General features: G+C 52.9%; 1 protein-coding gene and 1 long non-coding RNA gene across 8 annotated transcripts in view; one reads left to right on the forward strand and one right to left on the reverse strand.

Moving 5' to 3' along the window:
* LOC144734220 (uncharacterized) overlaps positions 1–17,467 on the reverse strand; it is an 88,439-nt gene that overhangs the window by 40,977 nt on the left and 29,995 nt on the right. The window contains exons 3-4 of one of the 3 annotated variants that reach the window (XR_013588490.1): positions 11,407–11,482; positions 4,181–4,412 (exon numbers count right to left, since the gene is read on the reverse strand). This is a non-coding gene — a long non-coding RNA (uncharacterized LOC144734220). Of the gene's footprint in view, positions 1–4,180; positions 4,413–11,297; positions 11,483–17,467 lie in introns of those variants that run through there. The other 2 variants (XR_013588492.1, XR_013588491.1) reach the window with 2 other exon arrangements.
* LOC144734218 (runt-related transcription factor 1-like) overlaps positions 1–17,467 on the forward strand; it is a 138,025-nt gene that overhangs the window by 14,233 nt on the left and 106,325 nt on the right. The gene's annotated exons all lie outside the window — the stretch shown is intronic.

The raw sequence follows: 17,467 nt of genomic DNA on the forward strand, positions 1-17,467 counted from the left end.
CTGCACGATGAAACCGGTGGCCCGAGTTTGACTTGGGGCCGTGAATCATTTCAGTGGTGAGTGATATCTGAATGGCTCCTGCACCCCTCCCACGCAATGACCAGCATGGCGACGTACGGTGAAACGAGCCCCACGACTGGCATGGGTAGACCCGCATACAGCAGTGCTGGCAGTGGCAGGGATACTGGCGATGAAAATTATCATCTGCCCATGGGCCTGGTTTTGAGGCGAAATCAGCGATAGGTGGACATTTCAGGGTTCAATTACAGCCGAGTCTATTCGTATGTTGAACTTCTTTCGCGCCGTACGTAGCCAACCTTGCTAAGCGACCCGGAAAAAAAATTACTTCGTACCCAGCCGCACCACATCCAGCATACCTCTCACTTCGCCTGCAGATACTTCAGCCGCTTGCCACCTGCTTCAGTCCACCGGTGACCAGGAAAACACAATCGCGTTCTTCTTGCAATGTCCAACGATGCAGCATCTCTTTGTGCCAGCAGCTGGAGTTCACTTTGTCTGGCTTGGCAGCAGTGGTCAGAGTGGTTACAATCAGATGGTCAAGGGTTCACATCCTGGGGTTGGTTGCATCCATGAATGTGGAACGTTTACTGCAGCACTGCGGACACGAGCATTGCCTCGTGCTCCGCTGTGTGATAAATGAGCTCTGTAGTTCATCGGATTCCTCCAGTATAAAGAAATATTCTGAATCTGACTTTTTAATGCGTTCAAACTACGGTGAATGCATTAGCTCTATCCGCCCCTCCGTCTCTCCGTCTGTCTGTCTGTATCACAGCGGGGGCGGCAGTCACCAAAAGTCGCTTAAAGAATGTCCAATATGAGTGAGAATATTATAGTAAAGTGGTGTTGCTTTCAGGCATCATGTTGAAAAACTGGCAAGATTGTTCAAAATGGGATGCCCAGCACTCAGCGATGTTCATACAAAAAAAACAAATCATCTTTTGAGGGCAAACTAAATGTCGGAGAGCATTACAGAATCCGTGCAAGTGTCAGATGTTTCGTCCTCGTTTAACTTTGATGGTGACATATATATGGAATGATCTGACTGTTGTCCTCATTATACATTTCTCCTTATAAGGAATTGCAAAAGTTGTTCTGGATGGACAAAGAGCAGAATAATAATGAATGAACTCCAGCTGCTGGCATCAAGAGACTTTGCATTGTTGGACATTAAAGGCAACGGCATGATAAATTGATTAGCAAATGGGCCACCGAGCCACCTCAGCACTTGTGTAGTGTTGTGCCGTCTATCGATTGTTTATTCATTAAGCTGCGAGCGAGAGAGGGCTTTGTCCTCTTGTCTGTCCACGTGCGCCGACTAGAATCGCCCCCCCCCCCTCCTCTGGAAATTCTGAGAAACGGACGGCCACCGTCGTGAGCGTTGACGCGGCCGTTGAGGGAGCGGCGCCCGTCCACCCACCCGCCCACCCACCCGTGCCCACCCACCCGTGCCCGCCTGCTCGCCCGCCCGCCCACCCACCCGTGCCCACCCGCCCGCCTGCTCGCCCACCCGTGCCCGCCCACCCGTGCCCGCCCGCCCACCCGCGCTACTTCGGCGACCCCCGTTTGCAGTGGCACGACGGGTCCCAGTCGATAGCGGCGTCTGCGTCACAGCGCACGCGGCGAGACTTTAAGAAAATGAAAGGGTCTAAATTCGCCGTCCGTTATCTCGCGAACGTGCGGAGCGTCTTCAAGAGGCGCGGAGGGTGCGAGCGCCCACGCGGCGACCGGGGCACGTGGGACCGGTGGGGGCTTTGGTTTTCACACCGAATATTTTCGACTGAGAGGTCGACTCAGCTCATCATCTCATCCGGGGGGTGGCTGGGGGTGGGGTGGGGGGGGTGTAAAACGGGTGCCACTTTTTGCAAGTCGACGACAGCCGTGTCATGTTAGTCTGTGGCAGGGGGTGGGCAACCAGGAGGAGAGTAGCCCGCCCCACCAACCTGCACCGTATAACAAATAGCATTTCAATCACTGGCAAATGGTGATGACCACCACCACCATTTATGATTGTGATTCACAATTAGCTTATTTTTGGTGGAGGGTTATCGTGAGATATCAGCATTTTACCTACGTGGTGATCTAACGACAAATAAACTAATAATGAATGATAATATTGGTCGTGAAGGCCGACGTACAGAGTTCATACTCTCAGCCACAATTAATCCGCTGCTGGATGAACGCCGCCCGCCCGGCAACCAGTTTGAGCGTGGGGAGACGTCCACTTGACTCCCTCTCGTCTGCTGACGATTGACCCAACGGCAAGACGGGAACATGCTCGTTTTGTGCATCTCACCAATGGAGGACATCCACGATGTGCAACTTCCTCTTGTTAGTCTGCGCAATTGGTAGAATAACCGGCGCAAGTTAGTTTCAACCGTTAGTTTCAATCCTTCCAATGCGCTTTTAGGCTCCAAGCTGGAACGCAAGCGAATTGTGGGTTCTGCCCTTGGATGATTTCATGCGGTGATAAATACTACGAAACTGTTGTGGGTTTACAATGTCCCAGCTGATTTTGGCTGGTAAACTTCAACAAAACGATGGAAGTGTAGGCAAAGAGCCCGAATCAAGTTGGCCTGTGATCTTTCCTCAAAATATGCCAATGGTTCGTGTAAAACGCAAAGAGTTTTTTTAAAGCTCTTAGTCAATCCACTGCTGGATGAAGGCTTTCCCGTGCTGCGTCGGCCCTTTGAGCAGACTTCACCGCACCGGTAGCGGCGTGGCTTGGTGACGGCGGGTGCTCGGCGCCCGTTGAGAGGATATCTCGTCACCGGTGAGAGTTGTGGCTGGGAATTGGGAACTCGGGCTCCGAGATTTTGTAGCGCGACGCGCTAACACCACCGCTCAGCCGCAACACGCAAATGTTTCTACAGTGTAAAAATTAGATCACGAACACAATCATGAACAATCATGAATGCAACCATACGGACAAACGTAAAGCCGTGAAAAATCTGACCGTGTGGGATTCGTACGCCGCGAGTAAGCGTGCGGCGATCGACAACACGAAGATGAGGAGCCCGGAATCGGCCGGCAAACGAGGTAAACGCGGAACAGGCGAGTCGATGACATTTCTCCCCGATGAACGGTCCGACCTCGGCTCACAACTCGGTGCCGAGCCGACCTCTTTGTTTCACGACCTTGTGACGGTTAACCGCGCTCCCGATACCTCTTGTCTGGCCCATCTGAACTCGGATCACGCTCGCTGACTCACCCTTCTGCCCGTCCACGGGACGATGGGAAATGTGACTCATCGCCGCCCGGTTGCACGCGCCGCCTCTGCCCCAGCGTCAACGGCACGGAGCTCGGAAAAGAAAACTCCTCGCACTTTTTCAGTGCCGCCACCTCCACGTTAGAGACTCGCAGGCTGTCGGGAAGCTTCCCCACGCTTGCTCCCGTAGGCGAAGGCGGTTACGCCAACATCGACCCCGACACTGCCGCTAACGTCATTTTGTTGCTATTTACCATTTTGTATTTTACCAGGGAAGGCCCACTGAGCAGCGTAGCTCGTTTTCAAAAGCCGACCTGGCTATCGCAAATGGCAGCTCAACTTGGTGGCCCGGAGAAAAATGCACGCAACTATGGGAAGAGAAACATGCAAAGGTCAAATATACAGCAGGTGTCAGGGTCGGGATGGAACCCACGACCTCCTGCATACCAGGCGAGGTAGTTAACATCTCGCCACTGTGGCGAGATTTCAAGAAGCGCGCAGAATTTACACTTCCACGAATTGCTGAAACAGAGCAATGGCCAGATCCACCATATATCATATATGATGTATATATATGATATCCATAATACAGGTTTTTTTGGGTTAGATCGTGTAAATATATAAATGTCGTTAATCCCGCCACCAGCCAACTAGTAAGGGTTGTCACGTAAACAGAACGTGGCCAATTCGTCACTAGTACAGCACACCGGCGTGTTGGAGAGCAAAGCCACATCATTTACAATCTGAGTACAACGTTTCGCCAGTAATTACAACTAGCATCATCAGGCGACAGCCAGATTTGTGGAGAAATCCTCCTGTTTCATTCCTTAGAGGGGGTGATGTGATGACGTCACTTGTGTGCTCTTCTTGCGAGAAATGGGGGAGGGGGGGGGTGAGTGTGTGTTGTGCAACGACTGAAATATACAATCGCAGCAGGTTTTTCCCGAGTCTCACCGGGCCACTTTAGTCGACGTTGAGTCGGTCCCCATCGGACGTGCCGCGTGCGGCACAACGAAGTGGGGGCATGTCGCTGCGTCGCATTGCAGCTCCTGGAGACCCACTGCTAGTGGATGGATGGAGGGCGAGTGTTGCTTGCGGAGTACGGTCGAGGACGATGGGGGTGAAGATGGTGGGTCGAGGTTACGAGCGGGGTAATGGGGGCCTTGCCATCGCTGTTTAGAGACATCTGGGGGGGCAGGGGGCATGGGAAAGAGCTCACCTTTGCGCCGAAACAATCGTGACCTTCTCAAGTAGTTTGCTTCCAAAAAAGCCACAAACGTCAGAAGCTCTCTCCGTGTTTTTTTATTATTTGGTGTACGGCTCCCGCCGAGGCCTCCCCCCCCTTCTGGCACGTTCCAATGGGGACCCCCGGCAAATTTACGGCATTTCTCCGCTCTAAACAACACATCGATCAATTCGGGAACAAAAACAAGCCGCCGGACTTTTTTTTTGTTTTTGCGGCCCCCAGAAGGAAATTCGTCGCTCCTCTCGGAGCTCGCGGGCCTCTTCGTGCAGCTCCTCGCGTGCGATTGTTCCGCGCGGAGGGGGCCCCTCCGGCAGAACGCTGACACTTGGATTTACACGGCGCGCGCCGCTCGGAGGATGTGCCTCCGATGCCGCCGTTCGTCTCCCCCCGCCTGACGGCACGAGTCCCGCCGACGAGGAAGCTGCCGGTGGTCGGCCTTTCCGACCACCAACATTGTCCCCTCGCGAGGTTATCCGCCGATGTTTCCGAGACCTTATCCGTAAACACAGGGGGCTGAGTTCACGACCCATCTGTGCTGCGGTCGCAGGCGCCATCAGCAATGTGGACGTGCTGGTGGCGGTTGGGGGGGCGCAGGGCCAGGGGACGCGAGAAACGGAGCGTAAATTACACCTCACAGACCTTCAACAGTGAAGGCCCACAAATCTTCTTGCAGGTGCCATCCCATTGGTCGAGGCATCTGCAGACTCTAACCATATGGGGGCAGTCTCGAGCCTGGTAGCCACGCCTGGCCATGAATGTGCGTGTGTTGAACTTCTTTCGCGCCATAGGTCGTCAACGGTGCTCACCGGAGGTGCGGGAGAAGGACAAGAAAACATAAAATGCAGTTCTAAAGAATTGAGGTTTCAATCTAGAGTTACAAGTGTGGAGCTCTAGTGGCGTCCTAATATCAGAAGGAAGGGCGTTCCAGGTGGCCACAGAAGTGCAGCTGAAAGCGCGCAATTGCGGTGACTGTTTTTATTCGATGGTTAGCCAAAAACCGCTGCTGCGAGGATGACGGGAGTTTGCGTGACGATGGTTCATGATGCTCCTCGTCGATGCCGTGAAACCGCAGTGCGAGTCTATCCTCTCATTTGCAGATGCTAATCTTGGCGTGTTTATATTCGCGTCTTTAAAATCATTGCAACGATTTTATCTCATTGTCGATGCGTCTGCAAATGTGGTTTGCGGATTGTGAATTCAGGTCCGTTCTTTCAGTTTACTTTACAATACAATTAAAATACAAACAGTTAGGGCCAGAAAAAATATATTTTACCTCGGCAGATCAGGACCCATTGAGACTGCAGGTTTCTCTTTCTAGGATGCAAAAACAACTAATGCAGCAAAGTGGTACATTAATTGCAAAGCAAAATAACAAAATAAATCTGTTAAATATAAATACAGTTAGTAACGATACGATTTAGATTTGTGAATTGTTTAAGTAAGAATGCTTGTATCAGAATGCTGTAATTATGTATGTTGAACTTCTTTCGCACCGTACGTAGCCAACCGTGCTAATCGGAGGTGCGGGAGAAGGATCAACAAAGTAAACACAAAAAGCAGTTCTAAAAAAAAAAGAGTTTGGAGGGATAATAATGACGAGGGCTTTGGAAGGGACCGTTGTCAGGGGAAAACAGCACTGGACAAGAAAAAGAGTTACGACATTGCTTGTTCTTTTCCGTCTTACACATGCAGACTTAATTATTTAATGTTTGAGCGATTTTAACAGCCGCGTTGCAGATTGCACCATTGGTACATTTTTTTTAATTTGAAAATAATTCAGCCCGTGCAAAAACAATATTTCCCTTTGTGGGTTTTTTTTGTTATTAACGCAGCAATTAAAAATGTGCCTGCTATTGAGTGCGCTAGACCTGCATGACTCAAGTGGGCGATAAGCCGTGACTCTGAAAGACTGCCACCGTTGGCACTCGTCAATACAGAGCATTCATCTGCCCGACATGCCAGGTGGTGCAAGTTGCTTTGATGCAACGCGTGATTATGCCAGAAGAAATATTGGCACACAATTCTCTCTTTTGGGGGGGGGGCGGGGGCGGTGGGGGGAATGTCACACGGCGAGAGTGACACGCAGCAGGCGAAGGGAGAACGCTACGCATCACAAACTGCGCGGATTTACCGTCTCTAAACAGCACGCGGAAGACGCGGTGCTCCTTCCGTTGGGTGCGTTCTTCATTAAACCACAACCCCATTTTCGACAATCTCACTTTGGGCAGGGTAAGGATTCTTTCTCCGTGCATTCGGGCTCTGGAAACTCCTCTGCCGCCCCAATTGCCCTACAGTGGCGGCTCTCAGCCTTCTCTGGACCCGCCGACGAATCGCAGTCAACCCTCAAAGACTATTCCCGCAGACCACCGCGGCGCCAACGCTCACGTGATTTTCGAAATTAAATAAACACTCAATCGTAGTTCCTGCAACAGTTCCACGGAGCGCTTCCTGCGCGGCCCTGCGGACCACCACAGGTGCGGTCCCGCAGACCACGGGATGGTCACCGCACAGCTCGCCTCAACCCCTCCCGGTGTCCTGGCCTCGTCTAGCCCAGGGGGACGCCCCAGTGGCAGCTGTCCCCGTGTGGCACCGGCCTGCATACGGCCAATAGTGTCGCGTTGTTTCATCTGCATGTTGAACTTCTTTCACGCCATACGCAGCCAACCGTGCTAATCGGAGGTGCGGGGGGGGGGAGGACAACAAGCTGAACACACAAATGACTTGTGTTGTTCTTCCCCGCACCTCCGATTAGCACGGTTGGCTACGCGCGGCGTGAAAGAAGTTCAACACACATACATACACGAGCGCCGATCTAAACACACCTCCCACAATTCCCAACGGGCACAGATTGCCCCCGTGCTACCGCCGAGTGAGACCTGTTCACACTCTGCCGCCCCGTGTTAGTTACGCTCCGTTATTGTTTGACTTTTGGTGTTGCCGACCACCCCCCCCCTCGCCCGAGCTTGAAGCAAGCCCAGCCCCTCTCGTCTAAAAAAAAATTGCCAAAAAAACACTGATCAACCACAAGGCCCCATTTGGCAGTCATGATAAGAAATCAGCTGTCAGTAACCCACGACCGTTACACCACAGACAGCAGTAAGCACTACAGCTATTCCAAAACAACATGTTTGTCTGACCGAGTCTGACCGATGTAGATGAAGTTACTGGCCTCAAGCTTTCTGCCAAGTAACACAACGCTGGTGGTAGCTGCAGAGGGAAAGAGTGGGGGCTGGGGGGGGGGCGGTTTGCAGATTTAAATTTCTCGTTGAATTTCGTCGTTTTAGAATTGGACTACGTTATTTTGTGATACTGCTGCATTGGAAAGTGGCACAATCACGAATTACAAAACCCCACGCGTTTGTCAATAACGCTAACAGGGAATATATATGTATACGCGTGTAAATTGTGTAGCGTTGTTGGGCATATGAAGAAGGGCCGTTATCTGAAACATTGCCTATGATACGTGTTTCCTTTAAGGGCAGTGATATTGCTGAGTTTGTTGTTATTGTAAATGTTGTTATTCGATGTAAGAGGATCGCAGGGCGTGTTTTCCATTGCCGGAGTGCGCAGAGCAACTGTTTATTGTTCCCACTCGGTCGTGTAACACACGTTGATGTGAAAGTGAAAGTCAATATTAATCTTGAATGTGGAGCTTTCGTGACTGCAGGAATTACTCTATGGTTCTTTCGGTAAAGTCACGTCTAAAGATAAAATAATTATTAATGTTCGTGAAACAGACAATTTTTTCTATATTCTGTCTGTATATTCGAGGTTGATTAATATAACGTTCCATATATATAAAAGATAATGTGTGCACTACATACACACATTAAATCATAGTCATTATTATACACAGTAATATACAGAGTACAATTTGCTGAAGACAAAGTATACACATGGAGACGCACATTCACTTACATGGGGATTCTCTGGATTATAAGATACTGCGCCCAATAAGATGCACCCAAAATGTGTGACCCGTGTCGATATAGTGATACAATTCTTCTCACACACACAAAGACAAAGATCCCCCGTAAAGCCTTAACAGACTGTTAGGGAAAGTGCTGTTAGCGAGCACCTATGAAGGCCGGCACGGCACACGAGGGGGTGGATGGCCGGCACCACGCCCGGCCGCCTTGGTCTCCCGAGTGCCTGTTTACACAAAGTTCAAGGTACTCATGAAAGGCTGAGGCTACCTAGGAGAGGCCCATGATTGGTTAAGGTGATCATCACTGGTGTTGGCCGTGAGCGGGAGTCATACTCGGGTCGCCGGGATCGTAGTGCAGCGCGTCAACCACTGCGCCACCACTCGCCATGATCACGCGCGCACACACACGCTCAGATACACGATGCACCCCCCGACTTCGGCAAAAACACGATAATAAATAAACCAATAACGCACCTCGCGCGCACACTTACACAAAGATCCCCCGTACAGCCTTAACAGACTGTAGGGGCAAGTGCTGTTAGTGAGCACCTATGAAGGCCGGAACGGTACACGAGGGGGTGGGTGGCCAGCACCACGCCCGACCGCCTTTGTCTCCCCAGTGGCGATGTTTACACACCACACCAGGTACTCATTTCAGACTGAGCCGACCTCGGGGAGGCCCAGGACCGGTTCAGATAATCGTCACTGGTGTTAGCCGTGAGCGGGAATCGAACCCGGGTCGCCAGGTTCATAGCGCAGCGCGCTAACCGCTACACTACCGCTCCCCACACTTACACACACACACGTGCGCGCAAGCAAAACTAATAAACGGTACACAACTGCCGCCGCGTCGCCAGAGTCGACGCGTTGAACGTGGCAGGATTCCATCGTGGCTGCTGCCGGAAACCGCCCCTGCGGCTCCAGATAAGGGCAGCAGCAGCAGCCGCAGCGGCAGCAGCAGCGGCGGCAGCAGCAGCGGCGGCAGCAGCAGCGGCGGTAGCAGCAGCCGCCACGCTCTGCCTGCCTGCCTGCCGAGTGGCCGCGTGGGTTCCCACACCGGCCAGGGCGATCAGCACCTGGCTCAGTGGACAGCTCCACGCGTGCCGAGTGGACACCGCGGGGCACTGCCGGACTCAGGCGGTGGGGGAGGGAGGGGAGGGGCCCAACCACCCACACCCCCCGGCCCCCCACGGCGGCAATGACATTTCACGCACGTGGCCGATAGGACGACGACGACGACTCTACGCACAGACGCGCGTAGAGTCGATTGTTCAGGTGCCCAGGCCACCTTGCTCGGGGTTTTGGCCGTCCGCTCAGCGCCCACCGCACGCCTCTCGCGTCGGGAGTCGGGCGCGGAGTTTCTGGGACGCGCCGCGGAATTTAAACGGTGACGAGGTCGCTCGCTTCCTGCCGTAGTTTGGCTGCGAGCGATACGACAAGGTAAGCCTTCGCACGCTCCCATCCCCGGGCGCTTACTCGCGAGTTCGTTGAGCTGTGCTTGAAATTAATGAATGAATAAGCCCCTCCCCTCGAGGGGCCTTTAACCGGAGGTTGGCAGGCAGTGGAGGGATAAGACCTCGAGCCAAATGGTTGGGATATTGTAAGAGCAGACCTTGGCGAATGAATGGGCTTTGCACTTTGCAACGGCTGTGGTGCCTGGTAAACAGGGTGATAGAGTGGAGATGGCATCAGCAGCAATGCCTCCAATTCCACGTTAACCTCTCGAATTAGGCCTCATTGCGTTTCTGTGTTGGCCTTTATACTTGTGACCTCGTGCATTACTTCCAATGTTGCGCAATCGGATCGTACTATTTTCCATGTGAAAATAGTACAATGGACGTAGTACGTACGCGGGGAGCAACAGTGCGGTGTGAGCGCTCTGCACTGCGAACCTGGTGGCCCGAGTTCGATTCCCGCTCACGGCCAACACCAGTGATGATTATCTGCACCGGTCCTGGGCCTCCTCCAGGGTGGACTCAGCCTCAAATGAGTAGCTGCTGTGGTGTGTAAACATCACCACTGGGGAGACAAAGGTGGCCGGGCGTGGTATTGGACACCCACCCACTTGTGTGCCGTACGAGCCTTCATGCGTGCTACTCGCTAACAACACTTGCCTCCTACAGTCTGTTATGGCTATGTGGGGGATCTTTGTCTATGTACACCTACAGCTCTTTTGTTTGCCAGTCCATCCACTGCTGGATGAGGGCCTCTCCAAGCTTGTGCGAACCATGGGGGTTATTTGACCCTCCATCACCGCACTGGTCAGTGCGGGTTGGTTAAGGCGGGGAGCATATATGTGGGTGGCATGGAAGTGCAGTGCAACAGTGGAGTTTTCTGCACTGCCCACAACGTAGCCACCACACAGTGGCTACGTTGTGCATGGTGGTGACCTGTCCAGGTGCTGTCCAGGCTGTCACCCGCTTGGCTTCCGAGATGTCACGACATTTCGTCCATTCTAATGATTTGGTCATAGGCGTACAAGGCTATCCACACACGTTCACACTTGAGGGGCTGTCAAACGCGCAGCGAGGACGGAGTATCACAGCTAAGTAATGACTCACAGTGGACACGTACATAGCGACCGGCGAAAGTATGGAGCCGATGCACGTGGTAGTTTGGTATTGACATGCGAGGGGTGAGCCAGATAATGGCTCGCACACAGATAATTGCCATCTAGATATTATACCCATTTCAGTCAAAAGGGATAATTTCTGTTCGCCCAAATGTTGCTTAAGAGTGATGAGAAATACGCCGCGACTTTACAGGCAGAACGCCTGAGGAGGCAGACAATCATGTGAGTCATTTCCCGTCTTTTGGATGAAGCCTTCGTTAATAATCACATTCCGCAAATTTGACATAACACCCACGGCATGCGTCCTGCGTACAAAAAACAAAGGTTGCGAGTTCGAATCTTGGTTCGCTATTGATTCAGCCCATCATCATCATCATCATCACGAAATAGGTCCCACTTCGTGGGGGTGCAGTGCGAGACGGACGGCAGCGTACATTGTTGAAGACTTTGCGTGTCCGCCACCGAAGTCCAGCGCCGGGGGGGCGGTGACACCGGCACGCTCTGCCCGGCCTGCGGCACAACACACACGCCGCATTAAATAACGACCCCGTGGGCAAGCCAATGGAGAGACTCGCCTCCGCCATAATAACGTCGAATTTCCACCACTGGCTCAGGGCTGTGAATAGGGGATCAGAATCAGAATATTTATTTGTACTGGAGGAATCCGATGAGCTCTTTTTTTCACAGATGTCCAGTCGGGGCAGGGGAATGACTTTTAACTTTCTTTGTTTTGACTTTTTGACGACACCAAATCAATCCCAGACAGAAGCAAAGTACCCACATGTTAGCATGAGAGAGAGAGAGGCAAATAATAAAATAAATCACGCACACAAACACAGCTACATTATTGACGTCGCATCAGCAAGCGACTTAAAACGAGTGTGGATCGTCATATTTAACGGAGTCAGCTTCGGCGTTTGCTTTTGAATAATTGAACCGCTCGTAATAGGCAGAGCGTCAACTGAAGCGCGCGGCGCGGCTGTTTGTTAGATCACTCCCGTGGAGCCCAGACTCCACCCGCGTCAGAGTGCCGAGGTGTCACCTGCAGCGGGGGGCTGGCTCAGCAATCCCTGGCGCAGCAATCCCTGGCTCAGCAATCCCTGGCTCAGCAATCCCTGGCGCAGCAATCCCTGGCTCAGCAATCCCTGGCTCAGCAATCCCTGGCTCAGCAATCCCTGGCTCAGCAATCCCTGGCGCAGCAATCCCTGGCTCAGCAATCCCTGGCGCAGCAATCCCTGGCTCAGCAATCCCTGGCTCAGCAATCCCTGGCTCAGCAATCCCTGGCTCAGCAATCCCTGGCTCAGCAATCCCTGGCTCAGCAATCCCTGGCGCAGCAATCCCTGGCGCAGCAATCCCTGGCTCAGCAATCCCTGGCGCAGCAATCCCTGGCTCAGCAATCCCTGGCTCAGCAATCCCTGGCTCAGCAATCCCTGGCTCAGCAATCCCTGGCTCAGCAATCCCTGGCGCAGCAATCCCTGGCTCAGCAATCCCTGGCGCAGCAATCCCTGGCGCAGCAATCCCTGGCGCAGCAATCCCTGGCTCAGCAATCCCTGGCGCAGCAATCCCTGGCTCAGCAATCCCTGGCTCAGCAATCCCTGGCTCAGCAATCCCTGGCTCAGCAATCCCTGGCTCAGCAATCCCTGGCTCAGCAATCCCTGGCTTAGCAATCCCTGGCGCAGCAATCCCTGGCTCAGCAATCCCTGGCTCAGCAATCCCTGGCTCAGCAATCCCTGGCTCAGCAATCCCTGGCTCAGCAATCCCTGGCTCAGCAATCCCTGGCTCAGCAATCCCTGGCGCAGCAATCCCTGGCTCAGCAATCCCTGGCGCAGCAATCCCTGGCTCAGCAATCCCTGGCTCAGCAATCCCTGGCGCAGCAATCCCTGGCTCAGCAATCCCTGGCGCAGCAATCCCTGGCGCAGCAATCCCTGGCTCAGCAATCCCTGGCGCAGCAATCCCTGGCTCAGCAATCCCTGGCGCAGCAATCCCTGGCTCAGCAATCCCTGGCGCAGCAATCCCTGGCGCTCAGGTGTGGCTGGGTGGTGGTGGTGGGGGAAATGCCTTTTCCTCAGAACAAAAACAAAAATTGGCAGAGAGAAAGATTGATTGTGTGCCATTCGTTAGCCGCGTCCTGTTTGTCCATCCGTCCGTGTGTGTGTGGTCAACGTGGGGTCAGGATGACTCTTGTAACGATGATCTTATGCGAACAACACCTCTGCGTGTAAGTTGTGTTGCCGTTCAACAAATAAGTTGGTGTTGTCGCTGCGTTGGCCGTGGCGCACGAACTTAGCAGAAAATCAACGTCCATCGTTTCCTTTTCAGGCCGCCGGTGTTGACGCGTCGCGTTTTTTCTTTGCGTCGCTATTAGCGAGTTTGTAAGTGACACACCGATGTAAGTTTGTACCTCCCATGAGTACGGTTGGCTGCGTATGGTGGGAAAGATGTTCGGCGTACATGCGTGGATGCATGATCGACACAAATCACTTTGGAGATGAACGCACCGCTGCTAACATTAGTTCGTTCAGCTTTGACGTATCGATGAAGCAGTGCACGCTGACGCCAATTGTTTTTGTATTTTACCAGGGAAGGCTCACTGAGCTACGTAGCTCGTTTACTGAAGCGACCTGGCCTCAAATGAGAGTCCAACGAAGTGGCTGATCACGTGGAAATGTCTAGCAGACAAATACTCGAAACGCACGTTTCTGTGTTCCTTCCTTTTTACTCCCTCATCATCACCACCATCATCACCATCATCGCGCTCTCATCATCATCATCATCACTCTCTCATCATCACCACCATCATCACCATCATCGCGCTCTCATCACCATCATCGCGCTCTCATCATCACCATCACTCTCTCATCACCACCACCATCATCACCCTCTCATCATCATCCTCTCATCATCATCACCACCATCATTACCCTATCATCATCACCATCACCCTCTCATCACCACCATCATCACCCTCTCACCATCATCACCCTCTCACCATCATCACCATCACTCTCTCACCCTCAACATTTCGGCCTGGCCGTCCCGTCTCTCTCTCCTCCTCCTCGCCTTCCCCAACCGACGCTCCTCCTCCACTCTTCCTGCTGCTGCTGCTGCTGCAGCTACTGCTGCTGGTGCTGCTGCTGCAGCTACTGCTGCTGGTGCTGCTGCTGCTGCTGCTGGTGCTGCTGGTGCTGCTGCTGCTGCAGCTACTGCTGCTGGTGCTGCTGCTGGTGCTGCTGCTGCTGCTGCAGCTACTGCTGCTGGTGCTGCTGCTGCTGCTGCAGCTACTGCTGCTGCAGCTACTGCTGCTGGTGCTGCTGCTGCTGCTGCTGCAGCTACTGCTGCTGGTGCTGCTGCTGGTGCTGCTGCTGCTGCTGCAGCTACTGCTGCTGCAGCTACTGCTGCTGGTGCTGCTGGTGCTGCTGCTGCTGCTGCAGCTACTGCTGCTGGTGCTGCTGCTGCTGCTGCTCCTACTGCTGCTGCTACTGCTCATCTCGAGCCGTGAGTCCTCCTCGGTGCCCGTCGTCGCGGGGACTGTCGTGCCGGCATCCCTCCCCTAAACTGCTATTTCATGTTCTTAGGTTTTCATGTATTTTCCCACTCAGTGCGAATGTACACGCATGTTAAACTTCTTTCGCACCCTACGTAGCCAACCGTGCATGCCCTCGACTCTGCTCCCCTTCCCGTGACGGCGTGCCACGGGCTAACAAGTGCTATCACGACAAATCGCTTTAACGGCATTAACCGAGCAAAATAAAGAGTTGGTTCAGCTCTCAATTTTAGACACACGAGCGTGTAAGTTTAAGATAAACAATTCACATCAATTGGCTTTCCCTCGAGGTTGCATGTTATCGAGGCGTTTTCGTTCGTACGTATCGCCGTAATCCCGACAGCATCTCTGCCGCTGTCTCAACGCCCCGTTTCCCGCACCTCCGATGAGCACCGTTGGCTACGTACGGTGCGAAAGAAGTTCAACATATATACACACACATACACACCACTTGGACACCTCAAGTCAACACAATGAGCCACCGCTCGCTCTTTAGGAAAGTCAAATCAAGTTGACTCTCGATTATCCGCGTAATGACGTGGAGGTTGGAAGCGGATAATTAAAAATCGCGGATAATCAATCCAAAAACATCACCACTTTTCGCAGATCTCTATGCCAAAACCCACGAATATACGAGCGACCGATCGATTCGCGTGCTCGGTGATAAAACTTTCCTGCTCCCGCACAGAAGACTCGGCCCACAAGTGGACAGCAGCAGCAGCAGCAGCGCCACGCCAATCAGCATCAATCAAACTCCGCCCACTGCTGTCAAGTTGTGCAACTACTGTACTGTAGAGGCATCACGTGGATTGCGGATTATCCGGAGCAACATATCTGTTCGGTTTAAGCACGCGACAAGTAATACACATTTCCAAGAATAACAATGCATCACTGTTTTTGCATTATTAATTTGGGCTTAAGGGAAAATCCACGAGTTATTAACTTATGTCAAAATCTCAGGTGCCCGGTTAATCCGTAAATCGGATAAACCGCACGCAGATAATCGAGAGTCTACTTTAGTTGTGGTCCTTAGGGGGGTGACTGGCTCCACTGTAACAACACAGATCATCTCCCACCGCTGGCTCAGGGTTTCCAGCAGAGATGCCGACGACACAACCCCATCCGCCCCTCGCTCCGAGTCCGCTGACAAACATCGCCCCGATGCGAGTTGTTTTCACACAGCAGTGAAGCGCGGTGAAATTCGGGTCAATTTGCGTGGATGTGAGCGACGCGAGCTCTTAGGCTACCGATTGTCGGACAAACAGTGGGCCTAAACTCTGCCCTTAAGCAAAACAATATTTCTTAAAAATAAATACCCTTCGCCTGCCCTCGTGACGGCCTGCCAGAGGACAGCTGACGAACAGCAACCGAGGGCGATGGGGGAGGGGGGCGTTGCTGAAGCGCTCCGAGTTCGCTTTCGTCCCTCGACTTCGCAAGTCCATTGGAGGGGACGCAGCCGCTCAATCACAGAATGACCGCCGGTGCTGCCGCTATTACGCCGGAGTAACTTAATCGAGAAGAGTTGATGGCTCGGATTGCCGGCACAGACGTCCACTCAATCATTTTAAATTCGCGGTCCGTTTATTTTTCTTAGCCCTTGTTATATATATTTATTATTTTATTATCAACTTTGCATTTTAGATTCAGCATTTATCGACTCGGTGATGTTGACGACCTCGCCTGGTATACAGGACGTCGTGGGTTCGAGCCCGACCCTTGACGCCTGCTGCTGCTGCTGCTGTATTTGTGGAGTTTGCGTGTCTCTCTCCCCGTGGTCGCGTGGATTTTCTCCCCGGGGTTTCCCCTCCACATTAAATAAACAACGCGCGTTCAGAGTATTTGGCTGCTGTTATAAACGTCCACCCGACGACAAGCCACTTCGTTGAGCTATCATCTGTGATAGCCAGCTCGCTTCTACAAAGAAGAAGCTATTTCGCTCAGCGGAACTTATACCTGGTTAAAACACTGAACGGTTTGTAGAAGTAGACAGACGAGTTGGACAAGGTCACCCAGGTTCAGCGTGGGGTCCGCGTGGTGCCATACCTCTGCCACATTCCCATCGCAGCTGGCGTCGGTGGAAATACAACAAAAAACGAAACGCCGATTCTGGGAAACGGGATTCATCATTTCCCGTACGGCGAACAGAGCGCGCCTACGAAGCACGCTCCACCCCTCCCCCCCGGATTGCCTCGCGAGTTCGACAACTGCTCTCGAGGAACGCCGTAGGTTCGAATGCGCAGTTCACGTTCAGTTACCTTGGCCAGAGCTGTCTCGGATGAAATGCGAAGCGTATTCGAAGTGATAAAAAGGGGCAATAATACAGGAGGCTTTAAGATGTTCAATTAGCAAACAGACCGAAAGAACCAACGAGTAATAGCAAACAGACATTCGTTAAACGAAGCACCCAGTCTACACTAACCACATGTACTTATGGTATAGCCTGCACACATCGTCCTCGAAGCAGAGCGGCCACCACCAGAGAGACGTGGCCTCGTCTCCACAGCGGTGGGTGCCGAAGCGCACCGAACGCCAAAAAGCGAGCAGCACAAGCGCAATGCAACGGCCAAAGCATTCGCAGCTCGTGTCAAGCCGATACAGAGGATCTACGCGGTCCCTTGTTGGGGCTTGGCCACCTCCCGTGTCATTGTTACCGTCTGAACGCTCGCGAGCTACGAGGGAGGGCGACGCTGCCGAGATGGGCCCCTCCACGTGGCGCTCACCACGCGGCCGCTTCCGGGTTTGCGACCACGTGGCCACGGCCTCCCAGGGCCCCCTCGATGAGTGTGGAACAGCGCCCTCTCTCTCTCTCTCGCACGCGCACAGATCATTCATTTATTATTGCTATTGATGGTAATTGTTATTATTAAGAGTGCACTGTGAGCTGGGTGGCGATGAGATGGCCTCACGCTGTTTGAGTCAAACGAGGCACTGCTTTGTCGACAAAGTCGACT

This window comes from Lampetra planeri, chromosome 50 (assembly GCF_965212315.1).
Source record: "Lampetra planeri chromosome 50, kcLamPlan1.2.h2, whole genome shotgun sequence".
In the NCBI taxonomy this organism is placed as follows: domain Eukaryota; kingdom Metazoa; phylum Chordata; class Hyperoartia; order Petromyzontiformes; family Petromyzontidae; genus Lampetra; species Lampetra planeri.